The sequence below is a fragment of the Corvus kubaryi genome, unplaced genomic scaffold, assembly GCF_017639235.1.
Source record: "Corvus kubaryi isolate FWS band 111438036 unplaced genomic scaffold, C.kubaryi_AGA036_p1.0 37232, whole genome shotgun sequence".
Lineage (NCBI taxonomy): Eukaryota > Metazoa > Chordata > Aves > Passeriformes > Corvidae > Corvus > Corvus kubaryi.
The window spans coordinates 942,839-963,133 of record NW_024581066.1 but is presented as its reverse complement, the minus strand read 5'-3'; the positions used below and the strand labels follow the sequence as shown (position 1 = coordinate 963,133).

Below are 20,295 nucleotides of genomic sequence, written 5' to 3'. Positions count from 1 at the left end.
ACCACTTTGTATGGAGTGCAGATGAAAAACCAGCAGCACAAACCAGCACCACCAAAAGAACTTTTGCATGAAACATTTCTGTTCTCTTCTTTTTTTTCCAAATGCAAGAGATCAGATATGGTAAACAGTGCTGATGTGTGTGGGCAGGATTAGATAGCTACTGCTGTACAACAGTATGTAATAAATGATGTGTATTTAAGAATATATATAGATGAATAATGGATGCATGCAGGTATGAGAGTGAGTGTTGCTTTGTAGTTGTACAGTTTGAAGGGCCTGAGGTGGATTTGATTCCACACATTGCTGCATGTGTGGGAGGGGTATACATGAAGTTATCATGCTACTTGCTTTATTGAGCCCCTTATCCCAATGTCTGAAACTGTGATTTGTTATGCTGTGATATGATCTGAAATAGAACCACAACTCACTGTAGCGGGTTCTTTCAATCCCCTGGGAATGTTTGTCTGGCTTAAATGCATGAAACTGAAATGTGTAATACAGAGCTGAAGCTTATCACGAAACTGAAATGTGTAATATTGTGCTGCAGCTTTTAGATCAACACTGACTCCATTTGTGGGAATGAATGAATACCTCATGTTTGATGTGCTACAGGAGAGTTCACAGATGATTTCTTATGTTGCAGTGCTATATTTTTCATGCTTTTTCATCTTCATGTGTTTAGCATTTTCCTGTGTATAGAATAGGGTGGTATTGTCCTGGGTTTTTCGATATAAAAATAGAAGGTGAAGAGATTCTCCCTGCTGACTCTTTTTAATGCTTTCAGAGACTTCTTTCCAGCAAAACTTCAGTCAAGTCTGAAAAAGACAGGTGATCATTTCTATACCCATCCACACACTTCTCAGCTGTAAAACTTCTTTGTTTCACTTGAATTCTTCCTGCGTGATTTTCTATGTAAGTTTTCTCACTTATTTACGTCTTCTTACCGTTCCTTTGACAGCTTTGACCTCTGGATGCAGGTCAGTGAAGATAACTTCTAACAATGTAGTCGACTGATTGCATGGTAGGTGGGAGGGTTCACCTCCATACTGCTCCTTGCAGGTGATCATAGATATCATGGAACTTTATTCCTGTTTGAGTGTTCCCTTATGACCCAAATTTTTACCCAAAAAAATGTAAGTACATACAGGTGAATAAATGTCACTCAAAAACGTTCCATAAATTTACTTAATATAGAAAGCAGAATCACCCTTATCCTAGCTGCCCTGCTAATATTCCAGTTTTAATGTACCTTGTCTCTGGTTTCTATCTATTTATATATCATGTCTTGGCTCAGCAGAGGGTGAGGTGTGCAGGACTGAAAGAGACCTCCCGAGTCATGGAATACACCATTTCTGTAGTTGCAGGAAATTATGTTGCAGGATTCCCTTAGTTAATTAATCAATCTCCGTCTCGAATGGCTTTTGCTCCTGTTGCTTCCTATTGGGAAGCCATTCAAGAACCTCGCTCTTCTGATGTTTAGAAATCTGCTTCTAATTTCCAAACTAAATTTGTTCATAGCCAGTTTGTGCCCATTTGGTTTTATGCCAACACTGCTCTCTAACAGTTCTTCCCCTTTCTTACAATCCTCCTGTGATCTAAGAGGATTCTTGTCTTTCTCTCCTTCTGTTTTTCCCTAAGAGGGAAGATAATTAAAATTGTGCATCTCTTCATTATGTTCTTCATTATCAGTGTCATTGTGCCTTGGTTTGATAAATCCTTTAGACCTGAGAGCTTTTTGGCCTTTCCAGTCAGTTCTCAGACAGAAGCAGGAAAAGGTGGCTGTTTGTGTTTTCCTAGACAGACAGTATATGTAACTTTGTTAACTCTGAGGTGGGGAGGGTGAGATGGGAAGAGAGAGAAAGCGGCCTGCGTGTAAGAACCTTTAACTGGGGACTTTGTGAAGAATGATCTGAGTTTGAGGATCTGTTCCCTGGGATAGGCAAAGGCATTGATCCAGTTCTTTCATCCAGTCCAGCTCTCCCATTGCTCTATAAAAACCTGCTTGAAATGAGCAGCTGATAAAACTTCTGGATGGGATGCAGCTCACAAATGAGTTTTTGAGGGCAACTTTCCAGCTGTTTCCTCAGAAGGAATGAGGCAAGCAGCTCCCAGAGCCCCAGACAAATGCCTGGGATCTTTCTTCTTCAGAGTGCATGGAGAGTCCCTGAGAAGAACTGAGAGGCTGGAGGCTGATGGAGAGATGAAGCCAAAGGCCTGTAGTGGGAAACTCCTGCTGTAAGGATCCCACGCTTGGCTGCACTTGAGGGCGGGCATGGAGGGGAGAGAGAAAGCTGAGTAAGGTTTGCTGTGACCTCAGTATATTCCCATGCAGCTTCCTCTCTGGGCAGTACTTGATGGCATCATTTACAAGATTCTTCAAATGCCCTCGAACTCAGTAAAAAAAAAAAAGTACAGTCCATTCAACATGCTGCTCTATACTGTCCTTACCATGATGCTACTGACCTTAAAGCGATATGATTTAGGATGGATGTCTCTTACAAGACAGCTTTTTATTTAGCAGAATGTATCAAAACCAGGACTTTTTGCAGGGAAGTACCAGTCTCAATCAAGATGTCTGAGGTTTAGTGGGAAATTTTGGGGCAGCAGGACAAAAGGCTGAGAGGAAGGAGAAAAACAAAACGAAAGGTCTGGGTCCCATATCAGAGCAAATGGTAGACAGTAGTTAGAGCAGATGGTGTGAGAGTAGTGGGATTTCTGTTCAGATCTATCACCTTAAGGAGAATATAGTGGTTATGAGCTCTTTTGAAGTTGTTGTCTGTATTTTTTCTGTGTATGTTGTGTTGTTTTGTTTGATTACCAAAGACATTTTTTCATTGGCATTTTTTCATTAATTGTTCCCAGAGCAAGTTTTCAGATATACCCTCTTTTATTGTCTCTGCTGCTCCTACAGCTAAGAGGTATGCACACACAGCTTGCTGTATCCTGCACTCCTTGTGTTGCCCCACTGCTGGGATTTTACCAAGTAAGATAATAACTCTGGAATCCTCCTGGAATGAATGTGCCTGGGACTGGTGCAAAAGAATATTTGGGACTTGTTTGCTGATCACTAATTCAAAATAATTACTGTTCGTCTTCTCCAACAGATTTACTTAAACAGCCTTAATAATTCATTGCATGAGGTGCTTATGCTTTGAGGACCATAATTAGATACATTTTAAATTGACTTTGATTGCATTCAAAGAAGCTGAACCATCCTAATGAACTTCAGCAGGAAGAATCTAAATTTACAGGTGAAGAATGTTTCTGATCAGTGCCAGCATAGACTGAGTAGAGCTAGCTGGAGATGCCCTGTGCCTAGTAGATTTTTCAGAACCCAGCATACTCTTCTGTTTTACAACAAGACTTGTAGTCACTCACTGGTTCTTTGTTAGTTTATAAATAAGAATGGTAATGATTGGCCCTACTTATATAAGAAGTTTGGTTGAAAATCTTTCCCTTTTTTAGCTCATATATCCTTATGCTTTGAGTGCATTTTTGATAGTCTCCTGAGATGAAGTGACATTAACTGTACTATACGTGTACCTCTATTCTCTCATTGGAAATATGTGACAGAGCTGGGAGAGGATGCCTGGCTATGCTCCCTGTGTTATCTGGGCACTCCTTCTCCCATGGAGGTAACGCTAGTTTTGTGCAGCTCCCGTGGCTCAGTTCAGGAGCCCTGTGTGCAGGCAGTAGATCCTGAAGGAGTTCTCAGGACACTAAAAAAGAGAAGGGTGATTGTGCTGTTGATGCTTGGTCAGTACTTGCAAGGGTTTAGGAGGCTGATGTTCAGCCATACACCAAGATGTGGCTTCCTGAGGACTCTAATCAAACATCAATCAACAGTCCCCCACTGTTCTCTCTTTTTGGCTCCTCACTTGTTGCACAGAAACTGAGGAAGACAGTCATGAGTCTGAGTTCTGCTGGTAATTCTTGTTAGAGCTCTTTGGTCAGGATTACTTTCTCATTCTGTAATCCTGAGGAGAAGGTTCGTACAGGACAGGCAGAGCCAGAAATAAATATGCTTTTAAAAGGCCATATAATGTCCATAGAAGGAAATAAATGGCTGCATTCAGCTTATAGGAATGACAAAATTCTTTGCTATTACCTTCCACCTGTCAACACCCTCCTGGCAAATGTGATATTGAATACATTTAACAGGTTCAAACTCTGAGGGCCTGATGATGAACATTCCTGCTGTGTTTTCTTTAATTTCTTAGTAAATGCGTACATTTGTGATACACTGAGCATACTGTGCTGTAAGCCTTGATTGCAAATGCAGCTCAGTTGTTTGTCTACATCTTGCAATTGCCATTCATTCATAAGGCCAAGGCAAATGACCAAAACAATCAATTTCCAATGAGTTATTTTGAGGAAGAAATGGACTGGGCACTGGTCTCTTATCTCTGATGACCAATGACAGGATCCAAGGGAATGGCCTGAAGTTGTGTCAAGGAGGGTTAGGTTGGATATTAGAAAAAGGTTTTTCGCCCAGACGGTGTTTGGGCACTGGAGCAGGCTCCCCAGGGAAGTGGACACAGCACCAGCCTGACAGAGCTCAGGAAGCATTTGGACAATGCTCTCAGGCACAAGGTGTGACTCTTGGGGATGGTCCTGTGCAGGACCAGGAGCTGGACTTTGATCCCGGTGGGTCCCTTCCAACTCGGGATATTATATGATTTTAAGAAAAGACATGTGTGAAAGATTTAGCTCTCAGTATGTAAGCAGTGTGTAAGTGTACAGCAGCACTAATGCTGCTGAGAGTTTCTTTCAAAAAGTAATGCAATAGCTGGTTGCAGTGATGTGAGGAAGAAGGGATAGCCTGGTCTTAGCAGCAAATAAATGCTAAATTAAATTCACATAATGAAAACATTCTGTTGCGTTTATTTTTGTTTTGGGGTTTGTTTATTTATTTATTTTTACCATCTTGCACTTCATACATAACCTGGACGTAGCCTGCACAACAAACCTGATGATTTGTTTTAAAAAAACAGCATTTCCCTTCATCGAATCAAGATACAGTGCTTTAAATTGAAAAGCTAGTTAAATTGTCAAAAGAGAGTATTGTGAAGGTTTCATTGCTAAAGAGGCTTTCAGTTACAATAATATTTTTAGTAGCACTGTTTTTAGACTAGTTTGGGGTTTTTTTGGCTCTCTGATATTAGAAACCTGCAATTTAGTTTCCAGGTGATTTGTGTCCTGGTGTTCAGTGGGAAATCTTTTCATTCTGAATAAGGACCTGCTGCTAAATGTTTTCGTCCATGCCCTTCTTGTTATCTTTTCCCATTGTGTGTTTGAGATATATTCATGGGAGCTTTGTGCACAGCTTACTGCTTGGTCACTTCTGACGTGCTTCCTGGTGACAACACCAAAGGCATTTAATGTTTGTAAAAGGCAGGATTGCCCTTGACTTATTGACAGCAGTCAGTGCCAAGTATGGAGTTAGAATGGCCACACCTGTTATCAGGTGTGAAGGTAGGAAAAATCTCGTGGTGGATCTTATGCAGGACTATATTTAATGTGTGCTATGTAAAGATTATGCCTCTGAAACACAATTGAATTTCACAGTTTCATGGGAAATAAACCAGATCTATTATGGTGGTTAAGTAAAGAGTTAGCTGTCAAACAAAGCTGGCCCAAATCTGGTTCTACTGGTATAGTTTAGAGCTTTGTTTGGACTATTTGTTATGCAAGACAGAAGTTTAGCTGCTTCTAGATGATTATCTCCTTGATAAATTATGTGAGTACGTGCTGGGGTGACCCTGGCTGCAGGCCAGGTGCCCACCAAATCTGCTCTGTCGCTGTCCTCAGCTGGGCATGGGGGAGAAAATATAATGAAAGGCTTGTGGATTGAGATAAAGTCAGGGACAGATAACTGCTGTTCTTTGTGAACTGCTCCAGCATGGGTCCTGTGCAGGATCATAGGTCCTGCCAGCAAACTGTTCCGGTGTGTGCTCCTCTCTCCATGGGCCTACAGGTCCTTACAGGACCCTCTTCCCATGTGGGCTTCTCATGGCATCACAGCCTCTTCTGGGCAACCGCCTTCTCTGGCATGGGTTATTCCACAGGCTGCAGGCAGACATTTACTCCACCATGAACCTCCACAGGCTGCAGGTGGATTTCTGCTCCGTTGTGGACTGCCATGGGCTACAGGGGCACAGCTGCCTCATCATGGGGATGCAGGGGAATCTCTGATCCTGCACCTGAAGCACTTCTACACCCACTGCCTTTGGTGTCTTCATAGCTGTTTCATGTGCATATTCTCGTTCCTCTTTCCAGCTGAAGTTGCTGTTTCACAGTTTTTTTCCTCTTCTCCAATATGTTATCCCAGAGCCACGACCAACATCGCTCAGCCTTGGCCAGCAGTAGGTCTGACTTGGAGCCAGATGGCATTGGCTGTATCAGACACAGAGGAAGCTTCTGGCAGCTTCTGTGAGAAGCTGCCACTGTACTGCCGCCCTCCCCACCAGTGCTACCAAAACCTTGCCACAGAAACCCAATACAGAGTCTAACATGCAGACCTTGCTTTTGCTTGAAAATATTTCTACAAGGAACCTTCATCTTGCAATATGTGCTTCATGTTGAAAACAGAGACAAGGAATATATGTAGAGAGAACTGTTAGTTTATGAAAAATACTTTAACCTGGGCACTATTCTGATTCTTCTTGTGAAGTAGGAATATTAGTATTTCTGGAAATTAACATGTTGTCATTTCAACACTGCAGGTGGGTAGATGGGTACAATTTCCTTAATTGAGTTTTCTCACAATCAGCATGTAGTTCTGCCTCTGATCTTCTTTTACTCATTACCAGGTCTTAATTTGTAGAGAGTTTCCTTTTTAAGTGGTTTTAAATGGAGCTCAGCTTTCCTGAGGCCGGCTTCAGTGACAGTTTCTGGGCACTCTTTACTGGATCTTTTCTTTATCAACACTAACTATGTCCTGTCCAACCTCTCTGAACACAGTCCGGTTCTGGGCTCTATAACCAGAGAAGTGAAAATTGATGGCACTTTACCCTTTTTTTCAAGTGAGTAAATATCTCTAAGTGGCATCTATGGACCCAACCTGAAAAAAAAATCTTTCTTATCCCAATTCCTTTGAACAGCCCAAAAGCAGATCTTCTTCCTTGTCTCTTGTTTTAACTTCAAACATCATTATAATTTAATTAGGAGCATGTTCTCTTATGCAGACAGGGATAATGATGAGTAACTGATGGTACTCCAGTCTGCCTTTCCAATGGAACTTGCAGAAGAAGCTCCGCACTACTGCACTCTTTAGTTATTCTTCTAGAGAATGGCAGAGGGCCTTGGGAATCCTGCCTTGCTGATTCTGTATTTGGCTTTGGGATAAGGTAGGAGGGAATATAGTTCACCAGTAGGTCAGAGGATGGGTTACTTGGATTTCTGGTTCACTAAGTATATCTTTTGTGTTTGTTGGTGCGGTGTGGAATAGCAGTGTGTGATTCTGAAGACTGACTTGGTGCCTAACTTTGAATCATCTATCTATTCTGGGTGGGATCCAGGCCTCATCAGAGTTGGTGCCAGCACTCTTAATTTGGCTTCTCTGAAAATCTATTCTGTCACAGTCCATGTGTTTGATTTCTGTGTAATCATCTTTTTGGGGCTAATTTTTTATATATTTTCCCTGTGTGTTGCAGATGCAAGTGGCATTTTCCAAAATTTGACAATCTGTTATCTCCGAGTCTCTTCTTTCTCTCCCTGCAAGGGTGAGTAGCCTTAAACTGGTAGACTCCATTGAATTAGGGAGTTTTTATGATGAAAGAAATATAATACAGCAATAAAAGTGGTGAATTACTTTGAAAGCTCCCTTCCTAATTAAAAGAGATGAAATTCATCTCTCACATTCTTTTGCGTGAATGCAAGGTTCTTTGTTTAGGTTAGAAGATTCAAATTGTTCCATGAAAAACTTCCCCTCCTCCTCACTTTTATCTTGGGTGGATACACATGTGTGCATGCGCATATACACACAGAGGGATACACGAGCTCTGGACAGTTCATGTACAGGTACCTCACCTCTTCAAATTGTGCTGTACAGGAATGTTTTTCTCCTACCTTTTTTTGACCAACTTAGCTAGAACTTAGATGTCTGAGTTGTCCAAAATAAAAATTTAGGGTACTTAAAATATACTTCTTGGGTTTTGATACGTTTTATCAAAAAAGTCAGAAAAGCTTCCATAAACCGCAGATGTCTCAGTGTTATTTTTTCCTCCTTCACTTTTTTATTTTTACCTCTGTCATGTTGATGGAATTGGTGCATGGAGTATGTAAAGGTGACCCAGGCAGACTTTTCACATCTCCATTGTCTTCATATGTTCCCATTTCCATGGACTTAAGTTTCATTTAAAGGATCCTCACCTTCTCTGTTGCTTCCAAAAATCTTGAACTAAATTTTTCCATTGTCATGTAACAGATATTGTCTTGCTTCTATGACATTTTTGTCTTGAGCTATGCTCTGCTAAGTTTCACAGGCATCAGATTCCTTGCCAAGTAGTGAGAGAAGGGTTTTTGAGAGCTCTGCCTCTGAACAGTACCACAGCCTTTCCAGATTACAGGCCTTGGCTGAATTTTACAGCCTTAAAATTCATATTCATCTCATGTAGTTTTTTTCCCATGGACTGTTATCTCCTGAGTTCCATATTTATCTGGGCCTGAATGACTGTCTGTCATTGCCTCATGGTTTTTCTTCTGTCTCATTCTTTACTTTCAGCTGTCTGTTCTTTTCAGGGCTTGTCTTTCTTCTGAACTTGAACAGCTACTGGTTTTGCTTATCCACATTTAACCTTCTGATTGGGACCTCTTGAAATATTTCTCCTCCCAGAATTTTTGGCTCTGGTTAGTCTTCCATTATCACCTTTCTTCCTTTTCTTCTGCATTTGACATTTTTCCCAGATTATGCTTATCTCTGTGCATTCAGGCCTTCTATCTCAACCTTCCATGTAAAGGAATAGTATAAACAGTACAGATTTGCCAGAAAATAACCCTTCACATGTCAGATTTTGAGACAATCTAAGACAGTCTGTGATAAAATAGCTGAGAAATATCACTGCTTTCGTGTCCAAATGATGCTTCACAGAGCATCATTTGAGTGGATGAATTTAAAAAGCTTGGTGTTTTAAACAGGTCCTTGCTCTAGAGAACATCATTATAACATAAAGAGTAAGCTTACTCTTGGCCAAGGACTCTTAATCCTGAAATACTTACAAATTGTTTTGGTGACCTGCCATGTCTCTGGGAAATGACATTGCTGCCACTGTACAGAGGCAGCACCAGTTGATTCTGTGCCACGAGAGGTATGGTACTGAGCACCTTTTATTCTCCTTTTCTTCTGTCTCTAACCATCAGTTTGCACGTTAGGTGATGCTGAAATGAAGTTAATGGAAAGCAACGGCGACTTACCAGTGCAGTATTTTGGCACCTTGTCTTAGGACGGGAAATGCAGGGTGCACACAGACAGATCTGAGCTAACTTTAGTCTGGGGAGCTTAGAGATCAGTTGCAGCAAACCTGTGGCGTCTTGAACTTGAAAACATGTTAGCCACCTGTATAAGTAACCTGACTTCTAAGCAAGCTTAGCTTTTACAAAAGGCTCTGCTGTGATCCCTCAGTGCTGTTTTACCCAAGTAACCTAAATTGAAGTTAGAAGGCCATGACTTAATGCAGCACAATCAGACCTTTTGTTAAAGCCAGAAATAACCATAGTTTCTCTAATACCAAGTAGATTTAAAAATACCTCACTCTCTTATGTCTGTTTTCGTATTTCCCCATTTTTCCTCTCCAGGAAATGTCTCTTGTTCTTCCTATGCTTCAGTTCCTCTGTGTGCCCATATCTGTGCACTTCTTTGTAACTTGAAGCATCAGAGATGTGATGGTCTGTGGCCAAACGTGTCATAACAGTTTTGATAGCCTCATTAGCATTCACCAACACTGACTCCTTCATCTAATGACTCCAGTTGTCTCAGCTTCTCTATGGACAGAGCAGGAAATGCATGGAGGAGAGTTGGAAGTAAGTCTCTAGAGGCTGGCAGAGCAAAGGGGTGTTCTGTGTAACCTTCAGTGGTCTAGACTTAGAGACCGGCAACTGGAAAGCAAAAGATGACAAACTCAGTCTGTCTGCTTGGCTCCAGATGCACAGTTAAAAATCACAGTAATGTGGATACTGTTGTACTGCAAGCAGAGAATCCAAAATCGATAGTGATAAAGCTGAAAACGCATGGACATGAGCACAAACGTAAATGGCCAAACAGGCCTATTGTCACTGAGAAGTAACTTTGGTGTTACCACTGGACAGATGATACATTGAAATCTTAACAATGGTACAGAATCGACTGAATTTTTTTGGCAGTCTTGGTCCACATAGGTACTTCTTCAGGAAGCAGAATCTACTGTGCACTCAGCTGGATGTTAAAGCTAACATGGTTTAACCAAATCCTCAATTTAGTGGTCATAAGCTCATGAAAAATCGAGGGCTGAAAGTAACCTTGAAAAATTATCTGATCCAACCTTTTATGGGAAAAGAAGCCTAGATGAGATTATCTAGCTCCCTGTCCAATTGCATCTTCAAAACCTCCAGTGATAGGGTCTCTAGCATATCCATGTGGAGCTTGGTCCGGTGATTGACTGTTCTCACTGTAAAAAAATTCATTCTTACACCAGGATGAGCAGGTTTTTGTTTGTATTTTAATGGCTGATTCTGCTAAGCTTTAAGAATAACGCTGCGTAGATTTTTCCTTTTCCTTTCCTAAAAACTCCTTTCACCTTTACCAAACTCTTGGATGGTCAAAAGATTCAATTTTTCTCCTTTTTCTTCTCCCTCTTCCTTTCCTCTGCCTCCCATTGTAGCAAAGATCACGAGCAGTGTGTAACTGAACTGAGGGAAAGTGGAACAGTTTCACAGGGCAGGTTTCTTTTCCTGAAAGAGGAAGGGTACTTCTGGAGCTGGCTGGTCCGCAAACATTCCTTTGATCCTGAAACTTGGTGCCTTTCTGCAGGACTTCAAATTTTTGGATGTTTTCTTGTGTTGTTTGCCCATGATCCTTGCAGTGCTTAGCAGTAACAGTGAAAATTTTGACCACCACCTTTACATTATGACTCTAAACACAAAGGTCTTAAGAAGAAGATACAACTTTGCACTTTTCACAGTAAGAACATATTGATACATTTTTTTTTTAATATGGCTTTCATATCTTCTGCACTGAAGCTGTTCCAAAGCTGTCATCCTCTGTAGAAGTGGCATGGAAGTGATGGCGTGGCAGAGAGACAGGCATTAAAAATAGCATGACCCAGGAATCATTTGCCTTCTCCTGTGGTGTCTGATCTTGGAAAAATTGTCTGGATTACTTGCAGTCTGCAGGCTTCAGAATAAAAGGGAGTTGTGCTCTTGAACTGAGCTTTGCTTAGAGGACAAAGCAAATGAAAGCACTGCTTGTGTGACTGAGACAAATGCAGCAAGTTGGAACATCTGAAAAAACTGTTCTATTTGGACTTGCTCTCAATCCCTTGATAAAGTGTTCTTTTCCTCTCAGTGGAAAAGTGGTTATATGTGGTTATATGTATTTAGGACAGAATATCTGTCCTCAGCTTTGTGTTTCGATCTGAACATTTTGGTGTCACTTTAACCCTGCTAATAAAGCAGGAGTTTCCAATAGAAGATCTGCAAGACTGGCATAGATATTATGTGGTGCATTTTGTTCCTCAGTGTTTTAAGCAATGCACAGTGTTTCTTTTTGCTTTCAGTCTAAACCCAAAAAACTCACCGAAAATAACCAATCCACCAGAGCTGTGTGACTGGAAACAGATTAATGAATAACTATCATCCTTTAACTGTTGTGACAATGAGACTTTGTAGCTTCAGAGAACCCTTTCTTCCCAGCTCCGTCAGGCCACTGGGCAATATTTGTCAGTGGTAGGTTTTGTTAACATTTGATTTCTGCTGGGAGTTTCTTGCCTCTTCAGAGTTTGTAGAGATGACCAAGTCATTGTCTCTTCCTGCTACAGAGCACTTTTTAGCTGGAATCACTTCTTGTCACTACAGAGCAAAACTGGCTTTTAATTCTATGCCTGGAATTCTGGTGGTGCCTGCTAAAGACTGCTTTAATGCCTGAGGCTCCTGTCATTCTGTTGGTGGGTTAGAAGTTGGAGGGACAGGATATGGATCCTGTGGTACAGCTTTGGAAAACTGGAGATTAGGTTCTGTGGTTTTAGAGTCATTGAAAATCTTAGATTGGTAGCAGCAATCAGCAGGCAGAGTATATGTTCACATTTACAATCCTTTGTTTCATTAGAATGCTTTAGAAAATAATTATTATCTGTGAAGGAAGACACGTCAAAGAAAAGCACTGTGACTGGCCTCCAGGTGAAGCAGCAGTGGCTTAAAAGCATAGAGAGGCCATCCAAGACCCACAGTGTCACTTCAAAACCTCAATTGATGCTGTCATTTACAGCAAAATGTACATAATCCTCCACTGTTTCTATCAGAAATTATTGGATTGCTTTATGAATGTCAGAAATTCCAGTTTATTAGTACAGTTGCAGACAAGCTGGTGAAGAGCCTGCAGAAGCCCCTGTTCTTCCACAGTCATCGACTGACCTCACTGTGGTTTTGACTCTGCTGGTGTTCAGAGGAACACAGATTCCCAAGATTTCTCTTGGGAGCTGGTTGTCCCATGATTAAAGCATCTACATATCTTTCAGGCTCTTGTTCTTCATGGTTTAAGCCAATTTTGGTAAACTTGCCACTTCTTAAAAAAAAAAAAGAAAAAAAAGAAACAAAGGTGAAAAAAAGGCTAGTGCTGTTCCTGGAATATCCCATGACTTCATGTCGGCATGAAGTGCCAACATGCCTGTGGAATGGAAGAGTAGCAAGAAAAATGACTTCTGCAACTTGGGTGGTATTTTCTACATGAGAAATATCTGATTGCCAAGTTGTTTCACTCAGGCTTTAAATCTGTTTTGTATACAGAGAAGGGTAAGAATTGCACATGTGTGAACTTGTGTTTCTGCCTCCGTCCTGCCTGATGAACACGTGTGTCCCTGAGTGTGTGAATCAGCACGCAGTCACTTCTGTCCCGGGATGTATGAGCACATGCTCATGCCCTTCATCATGGATCTGCAAGCTTCCTACTATGATGCTGTGCATGCACGTCACTGTACAAAGCCACAACCACATCCAATTCTCTCTTCCTTTAAACAGTGGGAACAGTTTTTATTTTGAGCAGAAATCGTGTAACTGGGACCTTAAACATGCTTTGATGTTGTTGCTGTTTTTAAAAGTCCTTACTCAGCTGGTGTGTTGTGAAATGTGGTTCTGTGAGAATCTCCTGACTCTGAAATATGAGGATTTTTTTTTTTTTTTTCTTGCTGGTCAGCAGTGGGATTTTGTGACCTCCAGCCTATATCTGTACAGTACATCTTGTATGTGTTCGTTAGTGAGACAGCACAGTGCCTCCAGGAAATGCATTCTTTTGCAGTGGACCATATGGGTAGCTTTGCATTTTTATGATGAAGATGGGAAGATAAGGTTTGTTGCTTACTCTTTTTCTCTTTCTTAAAACTCTTACTGTGTTTTGTTCCTGCATATAACTGAGGCATCCTAAAAGATGCCTGAGATAAAGCAGAGTTTAGCCCCTCTAACAAGCATTTGCAACAGGCTATTAAATTTCTTTTTTCAAAGTTTGGAAGGACTACTTTTTAAATCTTGGCTGTTGCTGAAAAAAGAAAAAAAAATAATAGCAAACATACTAGCCTAACTGCAACAGGTAGGAAGTTGAAGACTGAAGTAGTTTTCAACCATATCAAGATGGGGTGAAAGCAAATATAAGAGAAACCCAAATAGTCTTCCATCCAAGTACATGCAAGCACTCATCCTGTATTTCTGGTGTGCAGAGTTCCTAGGATATCAACATAAAAATTATGAGCTTCTATTGCTTTAGATATAAAGGAGTAATTTGGGTAGTTACTTCTTCCTACTCGAACACATCCAGGTTCTGGAGAGAGAGAAATGTTCACGTTCTAAGCCATTAAGTTTCAATAGGAAATGGGGAATTTATGTGGAAACTTGGAGAGTCTTCCTCAATTCAGGGGTAGTAATTACTACTGTTGTGGTGCAGAAGGCTGTTTCTGGCTTGTATCTTACAGGTATTGCCAACTGTTGCTTAAAGATCAGCAAAAGGACTACTCCATAGCAGATGATAGAGAGGGGATCATGCTGTGTGCCAACACTGAGAAGAAAAGATCTGAGTTCTTTACTTCTGTTCCTAACGTCTCTTGACTTAAAACCAGTTGCACACTTTAAGCATTCACCTGTGTAATTATTGGCTGTTTCATTCTTTGATCATTATTTCAGCTCTACTTCATTCTCCTTTCTTCGAATACAGTCTTTAATAGAGGAACTGCTGCCCCCAAACTAACAATCGGGCTCTCAGTCTCCCACTTAAATTTGACTGAATAAGAAGTAGATAAACCTCTTTATTTCTGTATCCCTGCTCTCCCATCCATGTTCCAAATGGTATTTTGCTGTCTTTCTCCCTACAGGGGCAGTGCTCAAATCTGTCTCTAGCTACCGGGAAAAATGAGCTTTCTGTGCCTGCATTCTCTCTCTCTGTGTCTCTATTTCTCCCTCTCTCTCTCTCTTTGTCCCTCTCCCCTCCCTCTCTCTTGCTGCTTTCTCTTTTCCCTCTCTCTGCTGCTCTCTCTCTCTCTCTGCCACTCTGTCCTCTCTCTCTCTCTTTGGAATGTTTTCAAACCATGCATGAAGCAAACACAGAAAACCAGAACTCATAGTTCTCCAGGACATCCCTGTTTTCCTCATTGAGAGAGTTTTATTACAGTTGATAATCCAAGACATTTCTCAAGATGTATTCATGAGTTACTTGTACAGCCAAGTACAATGTTCTTCTCTGTGTTTTCTTTAACCCATCCCTGGTTCCACTGGACATCTTTTTCCTTCTGACTGTGGTGGGGCCCCGTATTTCAAGACCTTGTATTGGCAGCAACTGCAACAGAAATCAATATTAAATTTGTATAGAAACAGTAAGGTTAAAAAATCCTGTTACAGTAGCAAAATGTAGCACTCTTTAACCGTGCCAAGGGGGACCAAGTAATCGTTTTAGCTGGAATCTTGTCTTTAATGGAAGCCAATGCATATTCCCCTGCATTCCTTGCACAAGTTACTTGCCAGGGTCTCTGCTCTCAACTTCTGGTCTACTTGCATCTTGAAGAATAATGACTTTGGCAAGAAAAATAGAAAAGCATTATGCTGAGGAAAGGATGAGCTAAACTTCATGGTGTTACATCCTAGTCATCCTATACAAATCACAGTTTAGGATTCCAATATTTCATACTTACTGGTAGAGATAATGTTTTTTCTCCATTGTCCTGGAGCCATTTGACATAGTCCCAGTCTAAGGAAAACATCTCTCTTCTTTACCTTTTTTTTTTTTTTTCCGTCCAAATTAAGAAGGTGGTGAAGAGGACATGTTTTTTCTGACTCCTGTTCAAGGTGCACTTACATCCTGAAGGTTACAAATACAGTTTTTCATAGCCCTTTTTTTGCTAGTTAAGGTGTCTGTCTTACATCTCTAGATATTTTTCTTATCCATGGTATACCCATAGTACATACAGGAATTCTTTGTTCCTGGAAATACTTGTCTATGGTGAAGATCACAAACAGTTTGTACCAGGCAAAATGGAGGAGCCTACTTGCTGTTTCTGAGGGAAGAAACTACATCATTACTATGTGGAACTTAATGGGATTCAGAAGAGTAGAACCAGAGTGCTTTATTTTTGCTCAAAAGCAAATTATAGGAAGAGACTATATCTTTCTCAGAACGTTATGATCAGTCTGGGAAATGGGAAGAATTAGCTGAATAGGTCAGAAGGAAAGCCACTGAGTTCAAGTAGTGTTGATGGGAACAAACTAATGGCATCATAAAAATTATTGGGAATTGTACCTCATAGTTGAAACTTGAGGAGTAAGCAAATTTGGGTCAAGTTCTTGGCTTGTTTACACCTTGCATCCCGTTGGAGACCAAGGGCACCTTTGAAATGCTAAGAAAATCCTACTGAAGTCAGACATGTTTTTCTATGAGTAAGCAAAGAATTTGGCCAGAGGCAGCAAACTTGTAGCTATTTCTTAGCTTTGTGGTAGTGTAAATGGTTTCTGGTGGCCTCAGTCACAAATACATACTACACTGGAAAGAAAATGACATTTGAGCAGTATTCCTAAATGTTTTGCCTGCAATGTCTGAGAGTCAATGCTATCTGTACCTGATCAACTACAAATTGGTAATCTACCAGTGAGCTGGATCTACCAGTGGATGTTTGCTAAGCTGCAGGAAGAATTCTTGTGGTGAAACTTGCATCCTGCAGATTCAAGGTTGTGTTACAGTCACACAAAGGGGGAAGAGATTTAGAAGCACTGAAGTACAATGAATTTTGTTGTAGTCTGATGTGGTTTTTGTTGGGACATCTTTTGTTGTTGTTTTTCTTTTTTTTTTTCTTTCAGCTCACTGCTTCACCCCAATCCTCTGCCCCTGAAAAAAAAAACCCACAAAGAACCAAAATCAACCCTGGCTTGACTTCTTGGATCTTGTTTCTCCATTTTCATTTGTAGTCTGTGGTGTCCCACACTGAAAGAATTGCTGCTTTCTCTATAACTGAGCAGTCCTACCACACCACTATACATATGAAATTCTGTAATGCTTTCATTGATGGAGAAATACTGGGTTTTGGAGAAGGACAGGAAAAAGCTCTTGGGGGTCAAACTTTCTTTGCTGCTGTTCAGTATAGTGGAAGTCACAGGATGTGATTATTATCCCTTCTGGAATCTCTCCTATGCAAGACAATGGAATGATGAAAATAAACCACTAATTTTCTTCATTACCTAGTTAATTTAAAGGAAACTATTGTTCAAAAAATTAAGCTGATCTTTAGAAATGAACGTTTAGATTCTGTTTGTAGCTCTTCAAATACTGCTCTGTATAGGTGTAGTTTTAAGGCTTCTAATTCTTTATCTGTGAATTAGCAGAAAGAGGACTCCTTTAATCATGACCTGAGACTAAATTCACTGATATTAGTAAAGCATTTACTGATCCTTGGTAAGGAGGGTAAAGGAGTAAGGTAATTTGAATGGTGTTCAAACATGAATTGATGAATGTCTGGCTGTTGAGACATCTCCTGCCTGTTGTAAATGGGAGTCAGAAAAAAAAATACCTTATGCCATGCAGTGACAACTCTGTTTCTGTCTCTATGGGAGAGAATGAATAAGAAGTTATTAGGTGAGATTCTGCAGTTTGTGCTCTGTAAGAGGTCATTTTTGATGATCCCAATAGTCCATTCTGACCTTCATCTATCAGGAATATCTTCCTGTCAGGTGCTGGGTAGCATGGCCTGTGCCTTTATCCATAAAGCATGAAATTTAGAGCCAAATTTGTGTATGAAAGAGATCATCACCTGAACACTAAGAAGAGCACCACTTTCAGTAGGCCTTTAGTCCTGATGTGAGGAGGGAGAATGGCCTTTTGCAAGGGGGTCTAATGCAGAAGGGGGAAGCACAGCCATTTTTCTATATCTGTTTTTAATTTGCCATCTTTTTTAGTGCTTAGATTCTTGAAAGGGATGACCTTATGGCATAAACTCCTGGCCGTATAGATATTGTAACTAATAAATAGCAGTGCTAATCTGATTTGGTGAATTCAGTGCCTTGTACTTTGTATGGTTTGAGATTGCTCATCCCATTATCCATTAGTTCATTCTGATACCATTCTGGGTGGTCCAGTATTAGCAATGTTTTGGGAAGGTGTTGCTATGACTATGTGATTGTAATCAATGGGTTCAAACGCAAACTCACCCCCTCTGAGGTGAATATGGTACAACTGAGAATGCAGAGCAAGCGTAGGAGAATGTATTTAAGGTCAGAGAATTTTTGATACTTTCTCTGGGCCTCATGCCTGGCCACAGAAGGTGTTGCCAATGCAGATTTGACTATTATTCTTTGTAGTTAATCTCCAGTGAGGAGCTAAGGGAGAAGCTGCCACTGCTCCAAGGAACTTTCAGTATAAACAAACTGAGGGTCTAATACAGAATTTGTGAGAACAGTACTAATTTAAGAAGTAAAATCAGGACTGGGGTTGTTTTCTGTGCATGAGATTTTACCACTGTTTTACTGCTTGGAGGGGAAAAGGTCTAGTGCTTGGAGCCTTGTCCAAGTGGGAATTCAGGCTGGACAATGCATTATTGGGAGTTCCCCAAACAATTCTTACCTAGGAAGGCTGTCCTGGTGTGTAACTGTTCCAGCGCACTGCTTTGGTGGAAGGGAGGGTTAAGCTCCAGTGTAAACATTTGAGCTTCATTTCTTGGGAAAAATGTTTTTCATTCTCTACTGAATTGCAATTTACCCCTAAGATCAGTAGAAAGGTGCAAGTGAATGTTGTGTCCGTCTGTTTTCTCAGGGCTGAAGGGAGACAACGCCGCAAACAGATCCCTACCATATCTCCTCAAACACACAGCCCTCTCTCTGACTGTAGAAGCCAGGGACAAATTAAGTCTGAGTAGCAGAGCAATGGCATACACACATAAGCATGTCTCCATACAGGGACAAACTCAAAATATAATGTTGCCTCTGCTCTCTCTGAATGTTCTTTTAGAAGACTAATGTCCTTCCATCAGGCAAAGACAGTGGTCAGAGGTGCAGGATACAGGAAAGCAGGGAGATTTTCTGCTTGTCTTTGAAGCTGTACTTGTTCTGCTGGTGACATTATGTACTTGCTCTGTGCTTGCCTGGTAGTTTTAGGATGTCTGCAGCAATGAGCTTTTGAATTGTCTGTGTACCCGTCAATAGTGGTCAAGCCAGAACTTCAGTGGTTAACATGAAAGCATATGAAAGGCAATGAACTGCTGTAATAATTCAGTTTACACTCATGCAGAGGAATCCACCAGAGGAGTGTGTGTGGGATGCCTTGCGTAGGGCGGCTAGAAAGTAATTAAATAAAGCATGTTCCCATTTGAAAACTTAAAGAAATACAAGGAAGGGCACCAGATGTTGTTTCTGCTAACACATGCTGAACAACAGTGAATCCAACTGCAGCTTTGCTAAGGCCATCTGCCATTGCATTTTAAGAAATTAAAGGGTCCTGGACTACCTTATCTCTTCCAGCACATGTAATCAAACTGAGAGGAAAAATAATTCTTGTTTACTCAGTCAGTGCAGGGAGCCCTGGTGCACCTATCTTTGCCTGCGTCTCTACTCTTATACCATCATTTAGCACTGTTTTTTGGACAGCTTATTCTATTTGCTCTTCTCTGCAACATCTCAGTTCATAAAACAAGCTGAAGAATGTTAACAAGGGATGCTTCTCTGACAGCTGTGTGATATGCTGCTATCTTGCATGTGAAGAATATGCATGGTGTCCTCCAAAGTTTGTGTAGACACAATCCATGTGCCTTGTGAAGACACAAGGGAATTATGTTATAAGCCTCACTTTCCATGAAAAGTAGGATCTAAGTCCAGTCATAACTTCTGCTTTGCTGGCTTTGTGCTCCTCTCTGACTTACACTCTCATAATAACTGAAGGAGATCTTAATTGGAAGTCTAAGCAGCTCTGTGGTACCACTGAAGGAGCTGTAGACTGAGAAGAGAGGGAGGCAAATACGTGGTAGTATGGAAAAACATATTTTGGTTTTAACACACTGAGTCTGTTTTGAAATTCGACCAGAGTACCAATAGGTGTGTTCTTGGATGTCCTCTGTTCAGACCCAGACAAACACGGCACTAATCAGAAAGCACGGGTAGGTGTTCTGTGTACTGTATAAAAATGCGTTAGAATAACTCTTCTATTTACTTTGCATGAACCTAGGAATCACAAAATTTTTCCCTTCCATCTTGCAGAAAGTTTGGGGTTGGATAGTACAGGATTACTTGTTTAGGCAGCTGGAGAGAAGTGCATGTGGCTTTGGCACATGCATGTAAGATGTATCTTACAGTGCTGCTGGCCACGGAAATTTCTGTGGGTAAATAAGATTTCTGTCTCAAGGGCTGTCCATATGGCCCCTTTCATCAGCACTAATTCCACTTAGATTAACTGCACAGCACGAATATGGGTCAAAGCCTGGATTGTTGGGAGAATGAGTTCCCGCTTGCAAACTGCTTCCCACAGAAGTACTTGTTGGCAGCTGAGATCATAATGCTCACACTTCTCACAATAACCCACTTTGAAATGTATTTAGAGAGGGGTCTTGGCAGTCTGCTCACTGCTTTTTCATACAAAGTGCAGGCCTTGGTTTG

General features: G+C 40.9%; 1 protein-coding gene across 5 annotated transcripts in view; it reads left to right on the top strand.

The window, feature by feature from the left end:
• Positions 1-20,295, top strand: part of DAAM2 (dishevelled associated activator of morphogenesis 2) — a 204,090-nt gene that overhangs the window by 34,972 nt on the left and 148,823 nt on the right. Inside the window, exon 2 of one of the 5 annotated variants that reach the window (XM_042022916.1) lies at positions 7,656-7,724. The exons of the other annotated variants lie outside the window; for them this stretch is intronic. The gene's annotated coding sequence lies outside the window, so the exon portion shown is untranslated. The remainder of the gene's footprint in view (positions 1-7,655; positions 7,725-20,295) is intronic. 5 annotated transcript variants of the gene reach the window in all.